This window comes from Fukomys damarensis, unplaced genomic scaffold (genome assembly GCF_012274545.1).
Source record: "Fukomys damarensis isolate Sample0158 unplaced genomic scaffold, DMR_v1.0_HiC HiC_scaffold_25, whole genome shotgun sequence".
Lineage (NCBI taxonomy): Eukaryota > Metazoa > Chordata > Mammalia > Rodentia > Bathyergidae > Fukomys > Fukomys damarensis.
Window position 1 is genome coordinate 99827 of NW_022900937.1, and position 20244 is coordinate 120070.

Sequence of the window (20244 nt, forward strand, 5' to 3'; positions counted from 1 at the left end):
TTTTGTGGTGTTGAGACAGGGTCTCATTATATAGTTGAGACTGACCTGGAACTCACTATGTAACTGAGGCTGGTCTCAAACTCATAGTGATCCTCCTGCCTCAGCCTCCCATGCACCACCATGCCCAGCTAACCTGAATTTTTATGAGATAAAATGTACAGATCAACAAATCAAATCTGAATTACTCTCTTTTTCCTGTGCATTGGTGGTTACCTCACCATTTTAGTGAATACTGCCTTTGCCTAGAATGTACATGTTTTGTTTACTTTTGGAAAACCATCTCTTGTCTTCACATACCTACCTCCACTGACCAGGTCATCCTTTCTGTAATAAATCCTAAGCAACTTAAAAGTTCCTCTTTTTCAAAAAGTGTAACTTCTTAAAGGTTGAATTCTTCTGAGGCCAAGTCACATTCTTTAATTTAAATTATTCACTTGAATATTTATTACAGGACATATGGTTGTATTTAACTTAGTGACATTTGTCCTGGCTATTCTCTATGGCCTGTCAAACCATAGAAAGAGTGAGAAGGCTTATAGAATATTATTGGGCAACATTCTAGGGATTATGACCCAAGAACTTCTAAGACTCTTGAAGTCTCTAAAGTAAAATCTTGTGCTTTGTAGGCTAAAAACATGGTTATTGGCTGGGGAACCCAATTAAGATTCTGGACAGCATATTGTCTGAAATGCAAAAAAAAAAAAAAAATCAAGGCAGGCTTAAAATGTGAAATATTAAAAAATGATTTTATTTATAATTATCCAATTGGCCAAAATATGAAGTCCTCCCACTGGATCTGTGGAAAGGGCAGAGAGTTGATAGAGTTAATAATTAAAGACGAAGCCCCAATCATGGGAATATACAGCATATTCTATGAACACCCCTTAACAATGAGGTGACCAAAATGTTATTATTAACGCACAGCAGCACAAGGAGTTTGGGACCTCCAGATAAAGTACGCAAGACTCATTCTCTCCTTGCCACACACACTACCATGTACCTTTCCCACTGGACTGGTCTTGGATTCTCTGCTTGTTCAATATTAACAACAAGTTAAGTGTTTTCCTGATTCCAATGACGCATTCCAGAAAATAAGAAAAAACAAAACAAAACACAATGGAGAGGCAGACTGTTAGAATGTGAATTTGTAGCCAAGAATGGCAAAAGTGGATTACTCTAAAACCCAAATTTCACTGACATAAAAGTGTTCTAAAGGAATAGCATGATTATACCTGGGGATTCAGATATTAACATGAGACAGGGTCAGAAATCAGTGAAATTGTTGGAGACACAGTTGGTGTTTCCTACAATATAGAATCTGTTCTGGGTATAGAAAGATACTACATCTTTGCTGTGAGAAGTGATGTATGCGAAGTCTGAAAACTACTTCTCTCCTTGGGTACAATATTTAACACGGTCCAAACTACAACCTACATCAGTCCCAAACCCCAAATTTGGCAAATCATCACAGTGCAGGAAGACCACACTTACACTCAATATATTTTCTGGGTCTACCCCAAACCTCCATTTTTCTCTACATTCTGTTTTCTCAGAGGGTGAAACAAACTACACTATCAAACATCTGGCTGTGAACACATGCTGACATCAAGCACACTGCTGCAGACACTGGGTAAATTGTTTTACAATATTCATGTGAACTGGCAGACGCCTCCTGTATTGCATATCACTTATATGTGTAGATTTAGACTCAAAAGAGTCCAGGATTATCCACAAAGATAGACAGATATTCCTGGCAATGTCTTATGTGAAACCATATAAACGTCCCTGCAAATATTGGCACAGTATAATATCATACAATCTTTAGCTACACACATCCCAAACATTTTGAGCTTCCCATTGCTCTAATAGTAACTCTTCAAAGGCACTTTTGGTAATATTGTACTCTTACCTTTGTACCTGTATTCCTTCACAAGCTACAAATTCCTAAGTCAGTGAATATGGACAGGGCTTTGAGGAAACACAACTCTTGGCTCAGCGCACCAGGATTCTGCCCCTCTGAGCAGGTAGAAATCATGGAAAGACAGAACTATTAAGTAGGTATGATAAATTAAGGAATATAAATATCCCAGTTGGACCAGATAGCAACTGCAGAGATCCAGTACTCTTATCTGAGTAAATAAAAGTACCTTTCATCTCACCACCAGCAATATTGGGACAGCGATTTTTCTATTCTCTGGTGCTTCAGCAAGAACTAATGTGTCAAATGGAAGAAGACTGTCATCAGGAAGATAAAAGAATCTAATGCACGATCAATGTCCTGCATGTAGAAACACTCACTTTCTAAGTATATGTTAACACGGCACTGAATACTGGCTTGGAACTTTGATGTGGCTATAAGAGGAACAATTCTAACCTGCACTCCTACACATACACACACACACACACACACACACACACACACACACACAAATGCACACACTAGAAGTAAGTTTTGATTATATAGGAGAGGTGAGATCATTCTCATTCAAATTCAAAGCACATTTTGAGTTTTCCAGAGCAAAAGACCAATGAGGACAGAACTGTACTAAACAGTGAAGTGGCAGATGACAAGGCAGGGGTATTTCCTGCCTTATGATCCCTGATGAGAGACAATGCCAATTATTTCTCCAATGATATACTCAAAATAATTCTTTTACATTTCCAATGAATCAAGTATAAGTTTGGTGGAGAACTCAATGGAATGAGCTTGTGAGCAGTCACATACTGGAGGTAAGAGGAGGGAGATGGCTCCGCTAAAAGCTACATCTGGTTTTGGAGAAGAAATGGGGAGAGTAGAGACAAATATATTTAGGAAAGATATTGCCTGGGGCTATCATTCTGAGGTTGACTCTTGCCATCTCTCCATGATGATATTACTCATTCCCTGTGATGACATCCTAAGCTTTCTCTGCAACATTCTCCTTCCATCTCATATGGTGCTTCTTGACTACTGTTCTCTGGGATAAGCAAAAAAAAGCACAAGGGTCTGATAACATCATAGTGTTCCAAAATATGGAAAAATTTTCCTTCTGACAGTGACCTTTGTTATGCAGGCCTCAAAATCAGAAGTAGTCCAGTTGGTATTTTCTTCTTGGAAATTTGTGTTTCGTGTGCTATATGACCTCTGGAGTTGCGTTATTTTTCTAAACTCTAATTAGAATGGTTGTTTCTATTCCCTAAAATCTTTCAGTGTGGATATAAATCAGTCTTGAAATCCCTAGGGAAATATTAAGCCATACACAGCCCACAATACTGCTCAACATACAGTACATCCTCACATAATTGGCTTGTACTCTGAATAGCCAATCTTTCTCAAATTTTATGCACTAAATCCTACTCCTCTTCACGATGGCAAGATGTGATGGAGAATTTGGGGATGAATTTGTCAATGAGATGTGAGCCCTTCGTAATAAGATGCATGCATATGTAAGAGGCCAAACTCTTTCTTGACGAGTGAGGACACAACTTAAAAGCACCAACTACAGCCCATATTTTACTATACATTTAAGATATGAGTGCCACAATCTTGGATTCATCAGCTTTTTCAATTCTGAGAAATAATTGATTTTTGTTAGCAATTATAATATTTTATTTAGGGCAGCTGCAAAGTAAAACCACTGGCTGTAAATGTTTTATTTGTAAATGTTATACTAATAGCCATGTAACCAGCTACATAGGGAAAAGCAGTATTTCTATTTGCTATTCCAAGCTGAATAATGTACCTGCCCATGTGTAGGTACTTACCAATTTCATCTTCCCCACTAAATCATACAACTGCTGACATGAGCAGCCAGTAGAAGCTTATGCAATGCACCATTGCTCTATTGCATCAGTGTCAATACATTTAGATGACGCCTATGACATAAATCTTTCTATGTGGAATTCAAAACCTAAGTAACTAGGGTACAATCTCACAGATAGGGTCCAAGGGAAAACAATGACCTCTACATAATATGTTCATAACCTCTATATGAAGACCTTTACTAAATAGCAAGAAGCATGCAATATTGACAAAGTTAAAAACAAGTAAACACCCCCAAATGTAGAAAATTTTCTGAGTACATGTAGGGCTTACAGTCGTGTGTGGGACACCCTGGTGATAGATAGATAATGTCAATTATTTCCCATATTATCTCCCCAAAGCATTTATTTTACATTTCCAATGAATCAAGTATAAATCTGATTAAAATATTTTCTTTCAGAAATTGAAAAAAGTATACTACTCTTCTAAAAGTGCAGAACATTGTTGAATTCTTAGAAATGTTTGTAGCAATAGTCATTCTAAATTTAGAATAGTCTTATAATAGACTTTAGAATAGAATAGTCTGAATTTAGAAATTTATACTCCACAATATGTAATTCATTTCTTTGAGGTAAAATTCTCAAGGAAAGTTGGACATACTGAAATTTTACAATTAAACGTGTAAATATACATCTATATTGAGAAATGATTCACCCATCTGTCTAGTTAACATAGCTACCACCTAAGACAGTTATTTTTTGAGTCTATCACCATATACTCAATATAAACCATTAAACCATATAAAACCATTAAACCAATATAAACCATATAAACATTAATAACTATTTTGTTAGTAAATTCTGTCCTCTGTGGGGTATAACATTTATCATAGTCACCAGATCTCCAGAACATGATCGTACCATATTATACATATATTGTACCATCCCTTAACCCCTCAGTTTTCAAACACTCACACATGAAAAGCATCCCAAAACTCTCTGCAGCTGTTTTGTTGACTATTCTCCCTGCTAAATCCAAATGTTCTCATGCTTTAGCTTTTGTAGTTGGAGTATTTTGCTGAATAATGTCCACGTTAATACATACTGTCATGGAATACATGTCCTTTTCTGAGTCTAAATAAGATTCCATGCGTAATAATCCATACTATTCATATGCGTTCAAATAATTTATAGATTAAAAGAGGCAAATGCCTTGATCTGTAGGCTCTACTGCAAGGTGACCATTTAACATTAATCACTACATGCAGCTTCTGACCTCTTCAGTAGATTGATTATTTTATTAATGTTTTTGTAGGAAGGTCATTGGGAATATGGGCTAGAATGGTTTTCATTCCACTCCTCCATATTAACCCTCTCCTTCCTAGGTGAAATGGGCATGACCAGGTTTCCTTACCAGGCTGTTTTGTGATGACATTTCTGCCTTTTACAGGATAGTAAGCGATGCAACAGGTTGACTGAGGACTGAAGCCTCTGAAACTGACCCTACAGAACTTTTTGTTAGCTGAAATTATGCCAGCTATTGTATCCTTAGAAACTGAAAACAAGAAAACCACTGAAATGGATTCATGTTGTTTTCACATGACATCTATTGAGAACAACTCTTCAGTGCACATTATACAAATATGCCTTCTAGATTCTGATTTCAAGGCAACCACTTGCAATTGAAGAGAAATTTTCTTCTTTTCTCTCTAGACACAAAATTTCTAGGTGGGAACTTGTTGGAGAAGGCCTTCCTTTTCTTCTTCTGACCCGGAGTAAGAATGTTATGGGATTGTTGATCTCTGATGTCGACTGTTCAATCAGTCTACTTTAAGGTATTTCAGAATGTGGGTGGGAAGGAAATGACAAATGTGGAGCCAGAATTCTTGACAAGCACAGTGAGCTAGACTGCACATATGGAGAAGGCAATCTATTGTTACTCAGCAGAAGGGATCCTTGAGGTGGCAGCCACAATGAAGACATAGCAGAGGACAATGAGAAGTAAAGAGCTTATGAGACCACACCCATGGTGAATACATGGGTCTCTGTGAAACCCACTTTATAAGAAGAAAAATTGAAGAGAAAATCTTGGATAAATTTGGAGTATAACAAAGCAAGTTTGAACAATACTATAGTCACCATAATTGACATAATTGAAAATGTTACAGGACAAACCAATGATATGTAAGACACAGGGCTAATGAGCATATTTTAACGCAGAGGTAAAGAAATAAGACACTTAGTGGGTATAACCTATAATAAGCTAGGGTTGAGCATAGCAAAAGGTGAAGAAAAAGAGCATCTTGTTAGTGTAGGAAAACGTGATACAAAAACAGAGGCATCTCAAGTTGTCAAGAACTGATAATCGCACTGACCACAATGTTAGATGTGGGCAAAGCAGACACGGATGTGTCTAGCCTGCATTCACTCCAGACAGCATCCTGATAAAAATATTCCTATGTACTGGGAACACCCATTTCAATAGGGACAGTGTGAAGGGAGGTGGCCAGAGCTGCCATTACAAAGCCACACCGCCAGAGGATGAACTGAGAAAAAGATGAATATATATACCTACTGAGATCTAAAACAAAATGAAGACACAGTGTTTAGGAAGTATGCAATCCTGATATGGTGAAGGGCCATCAACTCAGCTTCTCCAGGACAAAGTGTCTATAGTCTGGAAAAGAACAGCTTCAAAAGGAATCAAATTGAATGAAGGGTACACAGGAACCACAAAGGAACTGACAGGGAAGAAAATAGAATTAAATGATACAGAAGAAATAGACCACACCATGAAGGAGACCATGCAGTGTCACCTATGGCAGCTAGCTAGCCACCAGCTGAGAGGCAAAGTGAAACTGACAACTTTTAGCTCAGGGATAACTGGAGAACTGCACAGGGACCAGGAGAGTCTTCTGCAGATGCAGCCAGCAAGGACAACATGAGACACTGCTTCTGGATAGACGTCTCACAGCCAACAGTTGGTGAATGAACTCAGTACAAGCTCATGAGGCCATAGTTGTGGAGGAGCTGGCAAGGAAGCCACTGTAAAGAAAGGCTGGGGTGTCTGAACCTGGGTCCCAGACAGCTCCTTGGCTGCTTCACACTGCCAAGTTCCTGGAGTAAATAAGGGAAAGACAGTCACAGGAGACGGCAGTTGGAGAGTAGACTGGGGGGAGTCCCACTGTGAGCCAGGGGCTGGTGAACAGACTTGGCTCCTGCAGTCAGGGGCCAGGCTGAGTCTGTTACACAGGAATGAAAGCTCACATTGGCACTGATAGGGAAAACTTTAAAAAACCTAGGGAAGTCACAATGTAAGATAACTTCTGTCCTTCAGAATTAACTGGCACCAGAGGCATCTAATCTCCCTCAAAAGTTTTGTAAATGAAAAGAACCATTGCTAGCTTTGTTGACTAAACACACTCCCTTCCCCTTGGCAAGAATAGATAACTCTTAAAGGTAACCTCCTCTAACCAAGAACTGCATTCAGGTTGAAATTCAACTGCCTCACCACCATGTATTGAATATCAGCAATGTGAACTGTGAAAATACAATGTAACCAGCTGAATAAGATCAAGGCTGTAAAACTCTATAAAAGAAGGAGGTGTAACCTGATGGGAATCGATCAGGGCACTGCCATAGGTGTCACTGATTCCCATTGATGGAGTAAACTTTTTTATTTTACTTCCATTCTGCTGCCTCTCTTGTGTGTCACTTGCCAATTCCTTCTGCAACAGCACTGTGTTCCTACTGTAAGCTGATCTCTACAGCCAGCATTTTTCTGGGGTCAGAATCCACCTTAGACTTCTAGCATGGACAGAGACATGCCCTGGACTGAGCTCTGCTCCTGAACCCTAACCTGAGGAAAAAAGAAAACCATATGTCCAAGACTACAGAAAACTTTCTTTTATTATTCTCTACTTGATTGTATTATTTTTATTTTATTTACTCTTTGTTGTTTTCCTCCTTCTATATATTTTCCCACACTTTTATTCCATTATTTTACCCTTTTTCAAAAATAAGCATGTCTTCATATGTGTGCTTCTCGTCCTCTTGCCGTTTTCTGTCAATAGTTTATAAAGAGCAAGGGAATTCCTGCTCATCCCTGTACATCCCTTTTACTTTTATCCACAACTGTTTGCCTGATTTGGCTCCTGTATTTTATTCATTCTCGATTTTTCTTTTCTTTCCTCACCCCCTTTCATTTGTCTCCCTTTTACTTTTTTTCTATTATTTAAATAAATCATAGCATCTTTTCCCATACCGATTTCTTACTCCAATTTTATACATAGATTTTCCTGTCATTCCCTTCCCATCGATAGGATCATTTTCCCCTTCCTATTTCTTCCTTTGCATACCACAGAGCAAAGGCCTTTCTAAAAAGTTTTTTGTTTTGGGGCGTTGCTTTTTACTTTTTGCTTTCTTTTCCCCCACTCTGGCATTAACAGTCGGCCCTGGGTTTTAGATAATGGATTCAATAAATTTACTGTTCAAAAATGTTAGCACACATTAACTGTGGATCAAAACTTGGGTTGTTATGATGCTTACACTGTAACTGTGGATTTCTTCTTTAGGTCAGAGGGAGACCCAAAAGAGGGTCTCATGGTATGCTATTCCTCAACTAACCCTGATAAATGTCAAGTTAGCAGATTAGCCTGTTACTACTGTAGCTGATTTGATTTCACAGGAATAATCCTGACTCGGTGGTCAATTAAGTGCCAGTGAACCAGTCAGCCAAATCTACCATCAAACCCAGGGCAGTACAGGGCAGAAAGGTGTCACAGAAGAGAAACAGTGCCTGGCACCAGAAAGTAACAAAAGCAACAAGGAGACTTAACGGTGTCTTTCTGCCTTTTTTGTCTTGTTTAGATACTTAGGGCAGGCAGCACTCACCCTAGTGTCCTTGAGCCTAACACTGAATCATTAATTCCATCATCACACACTCTACTTCAAGCCACCTCTGAAGACATCTGTGACCACATGAGGCTTTGGGGAGACATCCAGACACAAATCATAAAATGTTCTGTTTGTATTTTCATTGTAGTTCACAGAGGGATTTTTTGTGCTGTTATATTTTTACATCTCATAAGAACACAAAACAGTTGACGTTGAAAATATAGATGTTTGTCCTAAGAATTCATTACACACTAAAAATACAGTATTTTATTTTATTGAAATTTCCCTTACCTAAGTATACACTGTTTAATATAATAAAATGCATAAAATTCAAATTAATAATTCATCAATATAAACACATCTAAAAACTAAACATGGGTGTTATATATCCCCCCCTAATCCACATTTCAAAAAATGTGCCATGATGCCTATGGGGGGGGTCTACCTTTTCCAGCAAAGCTATCTTATAAAATAGATGAGAAATAAAGTATATCCATGAAACAGGCCAGCTCAGAAAATATTTAAGTACCAACCCAGCTCCAGAGAAAATACCCAATAGTTTTGACAGAAAAAACAAATTGCATTCAGCTCAAAACAGAGAAAACTAGTGAAGTCAATGGATAAACAGCAACCAAATACATCAGGAGAAGAAAGACAAAGGACACACCAACAGATCAAGAAGGCAATAGTAATAACCATCACATCTCGGTAATATCTCTCATTGTTAAGGGCCTCAACTCTCCAATTAAAAGACACAGGCAGACTGAATAAAAAAATAGAATCCAACAATCTGTACAATCAAGAAACTCATCTAACACAAAAAGATATTCATAGACCAAAAATGAAAGGATGGAAAAAAATCATTTCATACCCCAGGACCCCAAAACAAGCAGGGGTAGCAATGCTAATATCAGACATGATAAACTTCAACTTAAAATCTGACTAAAAGAGACAAAGAAGGTCACTACATACCACTTAAAGGAGCAATTCAACAATAGGAGATAACATTGATAAACATGGAGGTACCAAATAGTGGAGCACATAGCTTCATAAAACAAAAACTATTGAAATTAAAAGATCAAATAAACACTAACAATCACAATAGGGAATTTTAACACCCATTTTTGCGAGGAGATAGAGCCACTAAATAAAAAGTCAATAAAAAATTTTTAGAGCTGAACCACACTTGAACATATGAACTTAAAGGATATATACAGAGTATTCCACCCCTCTACAACAGAGTATATATTCTTTTTGGCAGTGCATGGTACTTTTCCCAAAATAAATCACATACTTGTCCACAAAGCCTGCTTCATTAAATATAAAAGAAGTGAAATTATCCCATGCATACTATCAGACCACTATGCAATGAAAACAGAATTCAACAACAGAAGAAATTTTGGAGAAGGAAAAGCTCCAGGAAAATTAACAATATAGCCCTAAAAAACCCAAGTCACAAGAGAAATGAAAAAAGAAATTTAAAAATTTCTAAAAGGTAATGCCAATGATGGTACAACTCATCAAAAACTCTGGGACATTATAAAAGTAATTCTAAAAGGAAAATTCATTGTGATCTATGCTCACATTAGGAAAGCAGAGCAAGACAACCTTATAAGAAATATTAAGATACTTAACAAAAAAAACCCACCCCAAACCAAAATTTAAGAATGAAATTATAAAAATGAGAGCAGAAATCAATGAAATTGATGCTAAAAAAATAATTTACAACAATCAATGAATTGGAGAGTTCATTCTTCAAAAAATAAAATAAAATAGATAAGCCCTTCCCCAGGCTTATTAAGAGAATCAGAGCAGTGCAATTAGAAATAAAGAAGGTGATCTGGCTGAGGGGACCTGTAATCCCACTCTGGATGTTGAAGCAGGAGGATCATCTCGAGTTTGAGGCCAGTCAGGGCTGCATTCAGGCTGAGGTCAAGGTCAGCCTGAATTACATAGCAAAACCCTGTCTCAAAGCAAAACAAACAAACAAACAAACAGAAATTGCAACAGACACTGGAAATCCAAAAGTGGTTAGTAACTGCTTCAAAATATGATATTCTAAAAATTTTGCAAATTTTGAAGACATAGATTCCTAGACATATACAATCTACCAAAAGTAACCAAAAAAGACATGAAGATGCTTAACAACCCAAAAGCAAGCAAAGAAACTGATACAGTAATAAAGAATATACCCACTAAAAAAACCCCGGAACCTGAGAGATTCACTGCTGAATTCTACAAAACCTTTAAGGACGTTATATTACCAATAATCCTCAAGCTCTTCAAAGAAACTGAAAGGGATGGAGTGTTCTCAAACACCATCACTGTGATCTCCAAACAATATAAAGAACACATTAAAAACAAAACTATAGGCCAGTCTCTTTCGTAAACATAGATTCAAAAATCCTCAACAGGGTAATAGCAAGAAAATGCAGCACATGATTATACATCCTAATCAAGTAGGTTTCATTCCAGAGATGCAAGGATGGTTCAATATATATAAGTCACTAAATGTATATGTGCTGCCAAAGCAAGCACTGTAAGTCACTAAATGTAATACATCACATAAATAGAAGCAAGTTTTCAAAAAAATTATCATATCAATGGATTGACGTCAACAACAATGCAAAAAAGTCTTTTGACAAAATACAATAACACTTCATTATAAAAACCCTGAAAAAAATAGGTATACAAAGATCATGCCTGAATATGATAAATGCTATTTGTGATAAACCAATAGCCAGCATCATACTAAATGGGGAAAAAGTAAAAGCATTCCCCCTAAAATCAGGAATAAGACAAAGATGTCCACTATCACCTCTTCTATTGAACATAATACTTGAAATATTAGCCAGAGCCATCAGGCATAAAAAGAAATAAAAAGAATACAAATAGGAAAAGAAGAACTCAAATTATCATCATTTGCACATGACATGATACCCTACACAGAAGACCCAAAGAACTCCACCGGAAAACTCTTACAAGTAATAACAAACTTCAGCAGTGTAGCAGGATACAAGATCAACACACAAAACTTATTAGCATTTGTGTACACAAACAATGAACAGAATGAAAAGGAAATTATGAAAATAATACCATTCACAGTAGATTTAAGAATATTGAAACGCCTAGGAATTAACCTAACCAAGGAAGTGATAGATCTCTACATAGAACATTACAGTACTTTAAAAAGGAGAAAGAGGACATCAGAACATAAAAAGATGTCTCCTGCTCCTTGATAGGCAAAATCAATATTGTCAAAATGGCCATATTTCCAAAACTCTTATACAGAATAATTCAAAGAACAGAAAAAATTTAAATTACCTAAAATTAATGATCCAGTAAAAAAATGGGCAAGAGGAAAGGACAGTTCAGAGGAAGAAATATGAATGGTCAACAAATATATGAAAACATGCTCAACATAAGAAAAATTAGAAATACGCTAGGATTTCAATTTACTCCAGAAAAAATGTCAATCATTAAGAAATGAAACAATAAGAAATGTTGGTGAGGCTGTGGTGAAAAAAGAACCATTTTTCATTTTTGATGCAAATGCAAACTAGTATAACTGCTTCAGGAGTCAGTATGGAGATTTCTCAACATGCTGAAATTAGAAATTTCATATGACCCAGCCCCTCTCCCTTCTAGGTATCTTCCACAAACAGCTTAAGAGATCATACTACAATGATGCATGTATGACTATGTACATAGCACCACAACTGATAACCTGAGCCCAGATGAAAAACAAAATATGCAGGTGATGACAACAGGAAGCCTCGAGTCCAGTTTCCTTCCATAAAAAGGGACAATGAGCTAAAGATGGCTGGAAGGGATGAAGGCAGCGTGGAGATCTGCATTACCTCTCTGTGCTCCCTACACACGGTTTCTTAGGATAAACTACCTTTGCACATGCACACCCCTCAATGGAGAGGTGGTGATCTGAGCAAAAGAGGCCATCTTGTCTCTTCTCTTCCAGCTTTGAGCAAATCCTTTTTCATTCTTTTTGTTGTTATTGTTGTTGTTGTTGTTTGAGACAGGGTCTCACTATGTAGTTCGGACTGCTGTGGAACTCACTGTGTATCCCAGGTTGGTCTCGAACTCACAGTGATCCTCCTGCCCCAGCCTCCCCAGTGCTGGGATTATAGGCATGCGCCACCACACTCAGCACCTTTTTCATTCTTAACCAAGTATACAGACACCTTTGATTAGTTTACAGGCCAGCAGGGGGAAAAATGAGCACAGGAGCCTAAAAGGTCAGCAACCATTTCTTAATAATTCTATGTTAATGAACAACTTTTTGTGCATTACTATCTCTTTCCTTACCTATTTAATAATTAATGTCTTAGCATTCACTACAGTGATAGAGTAAATTGAGACCACTGTGTTGAGGTTTTAAGTAAGAATTTAGTAACTAACAGTTTTTTAAGCACTGACTACAGGAAAGTACATGCATTTGGTGCACTTACAGTCAGGCACAGATGATCAAGCTCCTTATAGTGTGCACAATCTAGGAAACATCTGAATTGGATTGTTATATAAAACATTTGTTTTGATAGTGTTTGTCTCGATTGATTAATTAAAAATATAGTAATACCTAATTACACAAAAACTTCTGTTTGCAAACAATTTGCACACACAAAAATCTATTTAACAAAATTTTGCTTCCATTTGCAAATGCGACATCTGGTAATAAACACATCCATGGCCATCTTCCCCACACAAACACAAATGCATCCATCCTTCCCAAGCTGTGAAACAAATTAAGTTCATAAAACAAGGTACCACTGTATATTGCTTCACATTTGTAATACTGGTTTTCACTCCAGATATTTTATTCGTGTTTTTTAAAAAACAAGAGCCGGATGTGGTAGTGCACACCTGAAATCCTTGTACCTGGGAAGTTAAGAGAGGTGGACTGCCCGGAGTTCCATAGTAAGCTAAGGGCCAGTCTTAACCACATAATGAGATACTATTTCAAAAGACTGAAAACTGAACGAATGAATGAATGACATAAAAATGAATGCAGCAAGGGATGGAGTTACACACATGCAAACACAGCACACTAGGAATATGAAGCAAAGGGATCACAATGTCAAGGTCAAAATGAGCAAGCTTGCAGGACTTCATACTGTTAGGTTGAAAGACAAAAGCCTCTCCATATTGACCAGAAGCTGAACTTTAGCTTTAGACACATCTGCTGTACGACCCCCACCCCAGGCTGTTAACTGGGCTTTCTACTTCTATAACCTCATTGCTCACATCCTGCACATTAGATAAAACAGCTGCAAGGCTCCCTAACCACAGTAAAGCCTTATTTGGAACAAACAGACCCTGAGGAGGGCCACTACCCTAACTCATCCAGAGGAGCCCAGGGTTACATGTTTGTTCAGCCCTATGAAGACCCTGATTCTTTGTGATTTGAGCTCCACTCCCTTTGAGAGTGGGGTCCTCGTGAATAAACTTCTCTTAGTCCTCTGGATTTTCTGTCTCCGTGTCAGTTATTCTCTTTGGTCTAACAAGGCAACCAATATAAAATCAGAATCATGAAATGATCCCTGGAATTCAAGTAGCACAACTTCACTGAGAAGTAGAAATAGTCAAATCAGTATTACATAGGAAGATTATTGTAGCTCCAAATTTTAACTAGCTTCAGAAATACAAAGTATAGATGATCACTTTAAGTCACTTAAAAATGTTGTTGAACTAGGTGTTAAGATATATTTAGACCATTAAAACAAAACAAAACAAAACAAAAAAACAGAATGTTGCCAAACAGACAAGATATACAAAAAATTTTGTTGGAAAATATGCAGTCTTCCCCCACTTACTAAGTAGAAATACTGCCTCAATTTAACTCAGAAAAATTAGAAATTGTGGAGAGTAAATAGATTTACAAATCCCATTTGCTTTCATTTCTCACTGCCAGGTAGGGGAAGGGAATCCAGAGCCTGTGACTGTCACTAAGCATGTGCTCTACGACTAAACCACCTTCAGTTCACCCACGTTTTTGATGCAAAATTCCTTCTCAAATGATCTCGTTTCAAATATAAGTCACAAAACGAATTTTGAAATATTCAGAATTAGGTGAGAATGTTAAGAAAACTGTCAAAGTTTGAAATAAAAAGATTTTCAGTTAAATATAGAGGTTTTGTAGGGGAAAGGTAATAAGGCAAAAGAAAAAATTACGAGAAATGAAAAAATGGAAATAAAGTGTTTGTAATGGGAAGGGGAGGAGGGGGTGAAGGGAGGGCAGGGACAAGGGGAAGAAATGAGAACCAAGACCTGTCATGTAAAGGTACAAGATCCCAATAATGAATGCTACCGTACCGTATATCTAAAATGTACCAATAAAGATCCATTTTGATAAAAAATTTTTTTAAAATAAAAAAAAATACAGAAGTTTTAAGAACTATGTTTAGCAAAACAGTTCATGAGAAAAATAAAACCATTAATTAATAAAACTGAAATCAATAATCTAAAAAATATAAACAAGACAAGGAGAAACAAAGCAAATGAGACATATTTGCAAAGACCACTGATATTTTAATTTGAGAAAGAGTCATTATGTGGTCCATGTTGGCCATCTGATTCTGCTCTGATTGGTCAGCTCTGAAATGCTGGAATTACATCAGCATACCACTGCGCCAGGATGATGGAGGATATTTTAAGACAAAAAGTCCAATTAAATTATCATTTAATGAACTTTAGATAATAGATATAAATTCATAGTACTATGTAAAATTTCAAACGTGGCATAAAGTAAGAGGGATTGTGGAGAATACAAGTTGGCAAGCAACTCAAATGGCAAACAAGATAGTTCCCTTCATAAATTCATCCTACAGTGTGAATTACAGGTGCTTCTATGAAACTTTAAAACAGACATCAAGATGAGATATGTATATACACCAATTCTTTATCATGAATGTTTTTTATGTATATAAAATATATACTAATGTCACCATTACACCAAAAAAAGATATGCTCAGCTAGACAATGTCTCCCATGTCTAGTAAAAACAAAAAACAAAACAAAACAAAAGGGTAGGAAAGCCAGGCTTAGTGGTACATACCTGTAATCCCAGCATTTGGGAGACTGAGGCGGGAGGGGCCAGCCTGACTACATAGTGAGATCCTGTCAATTAATACATAAATATGTAAGAAATCTCTGCAGAAATTTCATCAAGTTAGTGTGTTTACCTGAAATCAGGCAACATTGTTTACAAGAAAAGGCTGTAACACTATGCATGCAGATTTTCAAAGCCAGGATAAAACATCAAATAGTAAATTACAAGGGTTTCTCACTACATTGCTTCTGATCTTGGCAGGAAGCCAATTGGTAGCATCGTTCCCTAGTATACATACTGCTCTAGGTACAATAGGAAGTACTACATACATACAAACACACACAGAGACACATACTCATACACACAAACACACACATAGCCACAACATTACAATTCAGTGATGTCTGTATATTTTACCAAAGATTAAGACAGTTCAGCATCAGAAACATACATCAACAAAGAAAAACCTCATATGATTATTTGAAGCTTGGCATAAACATGTTTTCTAAGTCTTATTTTCTATTACTTTTTTTTCTTTTTGAATATTTGGGTGTATACTTGTTCCTAAAAATACTGAATTGTATTGAGGGTTGCTTTTTTGGGTTTTTTTTTTAATTTATTTAGTTTATTGGTATATTTTAGGTAGACAATATTATACTCATCTTTGGGAATTAGAAGTATCTTGGTTCTTAATTTTTCCCCCACCTATTAATTATTTACTAAAGGTCTCTATTACAAAGCCAAAGGGGATTAAAAGCACATATACCACAAAACTAACATACGGGACTCTAAATGGAGACACCCTGTATGAGTGTGGAGAGTGTGTGTTACATTTTAAATTGATACACATTCTGTACACTAGCCAACAGGCTGCTGACCATCAGTGGAAGTTTCTCTAATGTGTTTCTAGGGCAGCAGGAGAGAGAAAGCTTCCAGTGCCTTTGAATCACTGACAGGACTGAAAAGCCTGCTTTCCCTTAACTGTGGAAACAGCAAACGATGTGTTAGGTTACTTCCACATGTTTTCTCAAGTATGGAAAACCTCTGACTTGGCAGGAGTTGTGGACACATATGCTCCTAGACGACATGGTGCCCAGAGAGGGCAAAAAGATTCCACAAGATAATATTTTTCTGACGCTCGATTAAAAACCCAAGCGGAGTGACAAAAATCTCCATTTACACTTCAAATTTTTTCTTTTCCTTTTTTTTACACAAGATACCACTATGCAGCCTAGGCTGGCCTCAAATAGATGGCAATGCTTTTGATTCAGCCTCCTGAGGGCTAGGGTCACAGGCCTGCTCCATCATGCCGGGTAGTTTTGCTCTTCTCATCCTCCCCTCTACTCCCTTTCAGATTGTACTAGAGCAAAAATCCACGAAGGGCTCCCCAACTTGCTGTGCTATGATGACACACAATGGGGTGTAGAGACCAGACTAAAGGGGTGAGTGAACTGAAGCTCTGTGCTTTATCTCAGCTGTGCCCTTCTGCAGAGGCCATTCCCATGGGATTCTGCAGGATGCCAACATGACAGATTTGTCCACAGAGTATGGAGAATTCAGGAGAACTCGGAGGTTTCAGGGACTGCAGACTCCAGCCACATATGGAACACAAAACAAATGCCTGTGGTCATGTCTATCCTGAGAGAGATGTAAGTAACTGCAAAAATAAAAGACGCCAAGTCTGGGACATAAGAGCTCCATAAAGTTCAGTCCATTAAGACAAGAGGCAGTGGGAAAGCAGAAAAGGGTAGAATAGAAAGCCAAATACTTTCCCCAGGACTGAGGCAGTAAGAATGGTTCTCACAGTCAGCATAACATAGAACTAAGAATAGGAGCGTTTTCTCTTCAGCACTATTCATACCTGTTGCCTTGTGGTGAAACTGCTTAGCCCTGAGTCTGATCATTGACAATTTCTATGCTATTGCCTTGTCCTCATGGAACAAGCCAGACAGTGTTACCAGCATGGTGTACCTCTCTATAGTATTAAAACAAGTAGATTAAAAAAAAAAATAGAAAAAGGAAACTCAAGCCAGAAAACAAAAGCCACAGCACTACTTTTTTTTTTTTTTTATCAAAATACTACTTGTTATGTATCCCAGTTTAGCTCCTTGGGAGAACTTGATTAATACACAAGAACTCCACACAAAGTACTACCTGAGAAGTTTCATATTCTACAGTGAGGTGCTTTACAAAAAGTTGAAAGAATGAGTCTGCACATTCTACTTGAGTTACCAAAGGAAAATATCTTGATCAACCCACAGGTAGTTCAAAATATAATGTATTGAAAATGCACTGGATATATATAATCACCAAACATTGCTAAGTACTGGCCCCTTTAAACCTGATAAAAACATTTATATCAATCTGTATTTGAGAAAATGTATGTAACACATACGTTTATATATAAATAAATAAATAAATATATATATATATGCGTTTATTTCATAATAAAATCCTAAATATCTCATGTAATTTACTGAATGTGCTGCACTGTAAATCACTAGTTTTCTTCTCTTGGTGTCCTTTTGCCAAAACAGCAAGGAATCACTGCTGATGCCCAGCATCTTGAGCAAATATTGTGACAAACAGCATAAAATTTATGCAAACAACATAAAATCCCAAATCACAGTTAATTTTCCACTGAGTACTTATTACTTTTTCCTTTATGCTTCAGTAGTGGACTGAATTCAGGGCCTTGCACATGTTACACAAGTTACGATGGATTGGAGACACAGCTCCAGTGATTTTACTTTATGTTCATCTGGGTCTTGCTCCACTATCCAGCCTGGCCTTGCTACTGTAATATTCCTGCCACAGTGTTCCAAGTGGCTGAGATAGAAGCGGGGGCAGCACCATGCCTCACTGAAGTTCATTTAACCAAGCACAGTAATCCTGGATAATACTGGTGATTAAAAAACCCAACTGCAGCCAGGCATAGTGGAACATTCCTGTCATCTCAGCACTTAAAGAGGCTGAAACACCAAAAGTTTGCTGCAACCTGTGCAATATAGTGAAACCTAATCTCAAAATTTTAGAATATTAAGAGGTGTGGAGAATGTATTCCAGAGAAAAAGTGGAGTTCAATATTGTGTACAATAAAAACATCAACCACACCTGAAATCTGTTGTATTGTGGAGAAATCCCTTTCTATCACTCTTAGATGATGACAGCCACCAATTCTTAAGCCAGACAAGGTCCTATGGTTTCTTAATTTCCATTTTTTCCTCAAAAACTAGTAGGGATGAATGTGAAGGCACACACCTCTAGTCCCACTACTCAGGAGGCAGAATCAGGATAGTTACTAGTTGGAGAAAATCCTGAACTATGTACATAGTATGTTCAAGGCCAGTTTAAATTATGCAGCAGAACCTTCATTCTTTGTTGCCGGGGATTTAGCTCAGTGGTTCTGGGGACTGCCTCACAAATGCAAGGACCGGAGTTCCATCCCCGGTACCAAAAAAAAACAAACAAACAAACAAAGAAAATTGATTAGGTCACCTAATTAGTAGTTACAAAAGACAAATTTATCTGAATTTTACCAAGTCTTCTTTCTTAATGCCTGAGATATTTGACCCACTCTCAGACTGAGTCAGCACACAACACTTCATTTATTGCCACACTAGAAAAAAAATCTGTCAGGGGAAGACCCTCTCTGTTGTAGTTGTGGGTAGATATTACCACCAACACCATCCTCTCCTCTCCCACTGTCCTCCGCCTCACAGCACATAAACTTCTTTTATCACTAAACACTCACTGAGCTTCAGACCTCAAATGTCAGGCTTTACTCCTACTACAATATTGCTTTAATATAAAGCCGACCTCAATCAGCATTTCAGCTCTTAAAACAGAGCCTACAAGGTCTGTAGCAATTCTAGATGCCACCCTGTCCTTTTCCACTCCTACCAAATCACATGTCCGTGCACATACTCTAGCTTAATGATTCGCACACTGTGTAACAGGCAGCTCCTTCCGGAAGTGGTCCTTGGCAGGCACACTCTCTCCTGCCCTTACTCACACACTGACATCCTCTGCACTTCTCTGAGCATTCTAAGCTCCATGGGAAGGCCTCACTCAAGCGGTGTCTGTCACTGATGTGCCACCTGAATCAGTGCTTTTGCACTACTGTGTCTGTACTACTGGAGTTCACTGCACCATCGACTCAATCGCCATCAATATTCAACATTTCTTTTTCTTGTTGTTTACTGGTTTATTGTTATTTGGCGTGTTGTTCTTGTTGAGGGTTTCACCATGTAATTCAAACTGGCCTTGAGATCACTAGGTAGCCCAGGCTGGACTCCAACTCGCAGCAAACTTCCCGCCTCAGCCTCCCCAGCGCAGGGATTACGGGGGTCACCACCACCGCAGGGGATTCTTTCACCTGTCAACGCATCACTCCTCATTTACCCTGGGTTCGGCAACACGGGCAGTGCTGGAATTTTGGTAGTTGACTCTCATCACCACGGCCCCGCCCGACTCCCCACCGGAAAAGGGTCCCCCCACAGCCCCTACCCGGCCGGCACAGGCGGAGACGAGCTGTGGCTGCG

General features: G+C 37.9%; 1 protein-coding gene across 1 annotated transcript in view; it reads right to left on the minus strand.

Annotated features, from left to right (window-relative positions):
• Window positions 1–20244, minus strand: part of LOC104874470 (zinc finger protein 14) — a 40475-nt gene that overhangs the window by 19993 nt on the left and 238 nt on the right.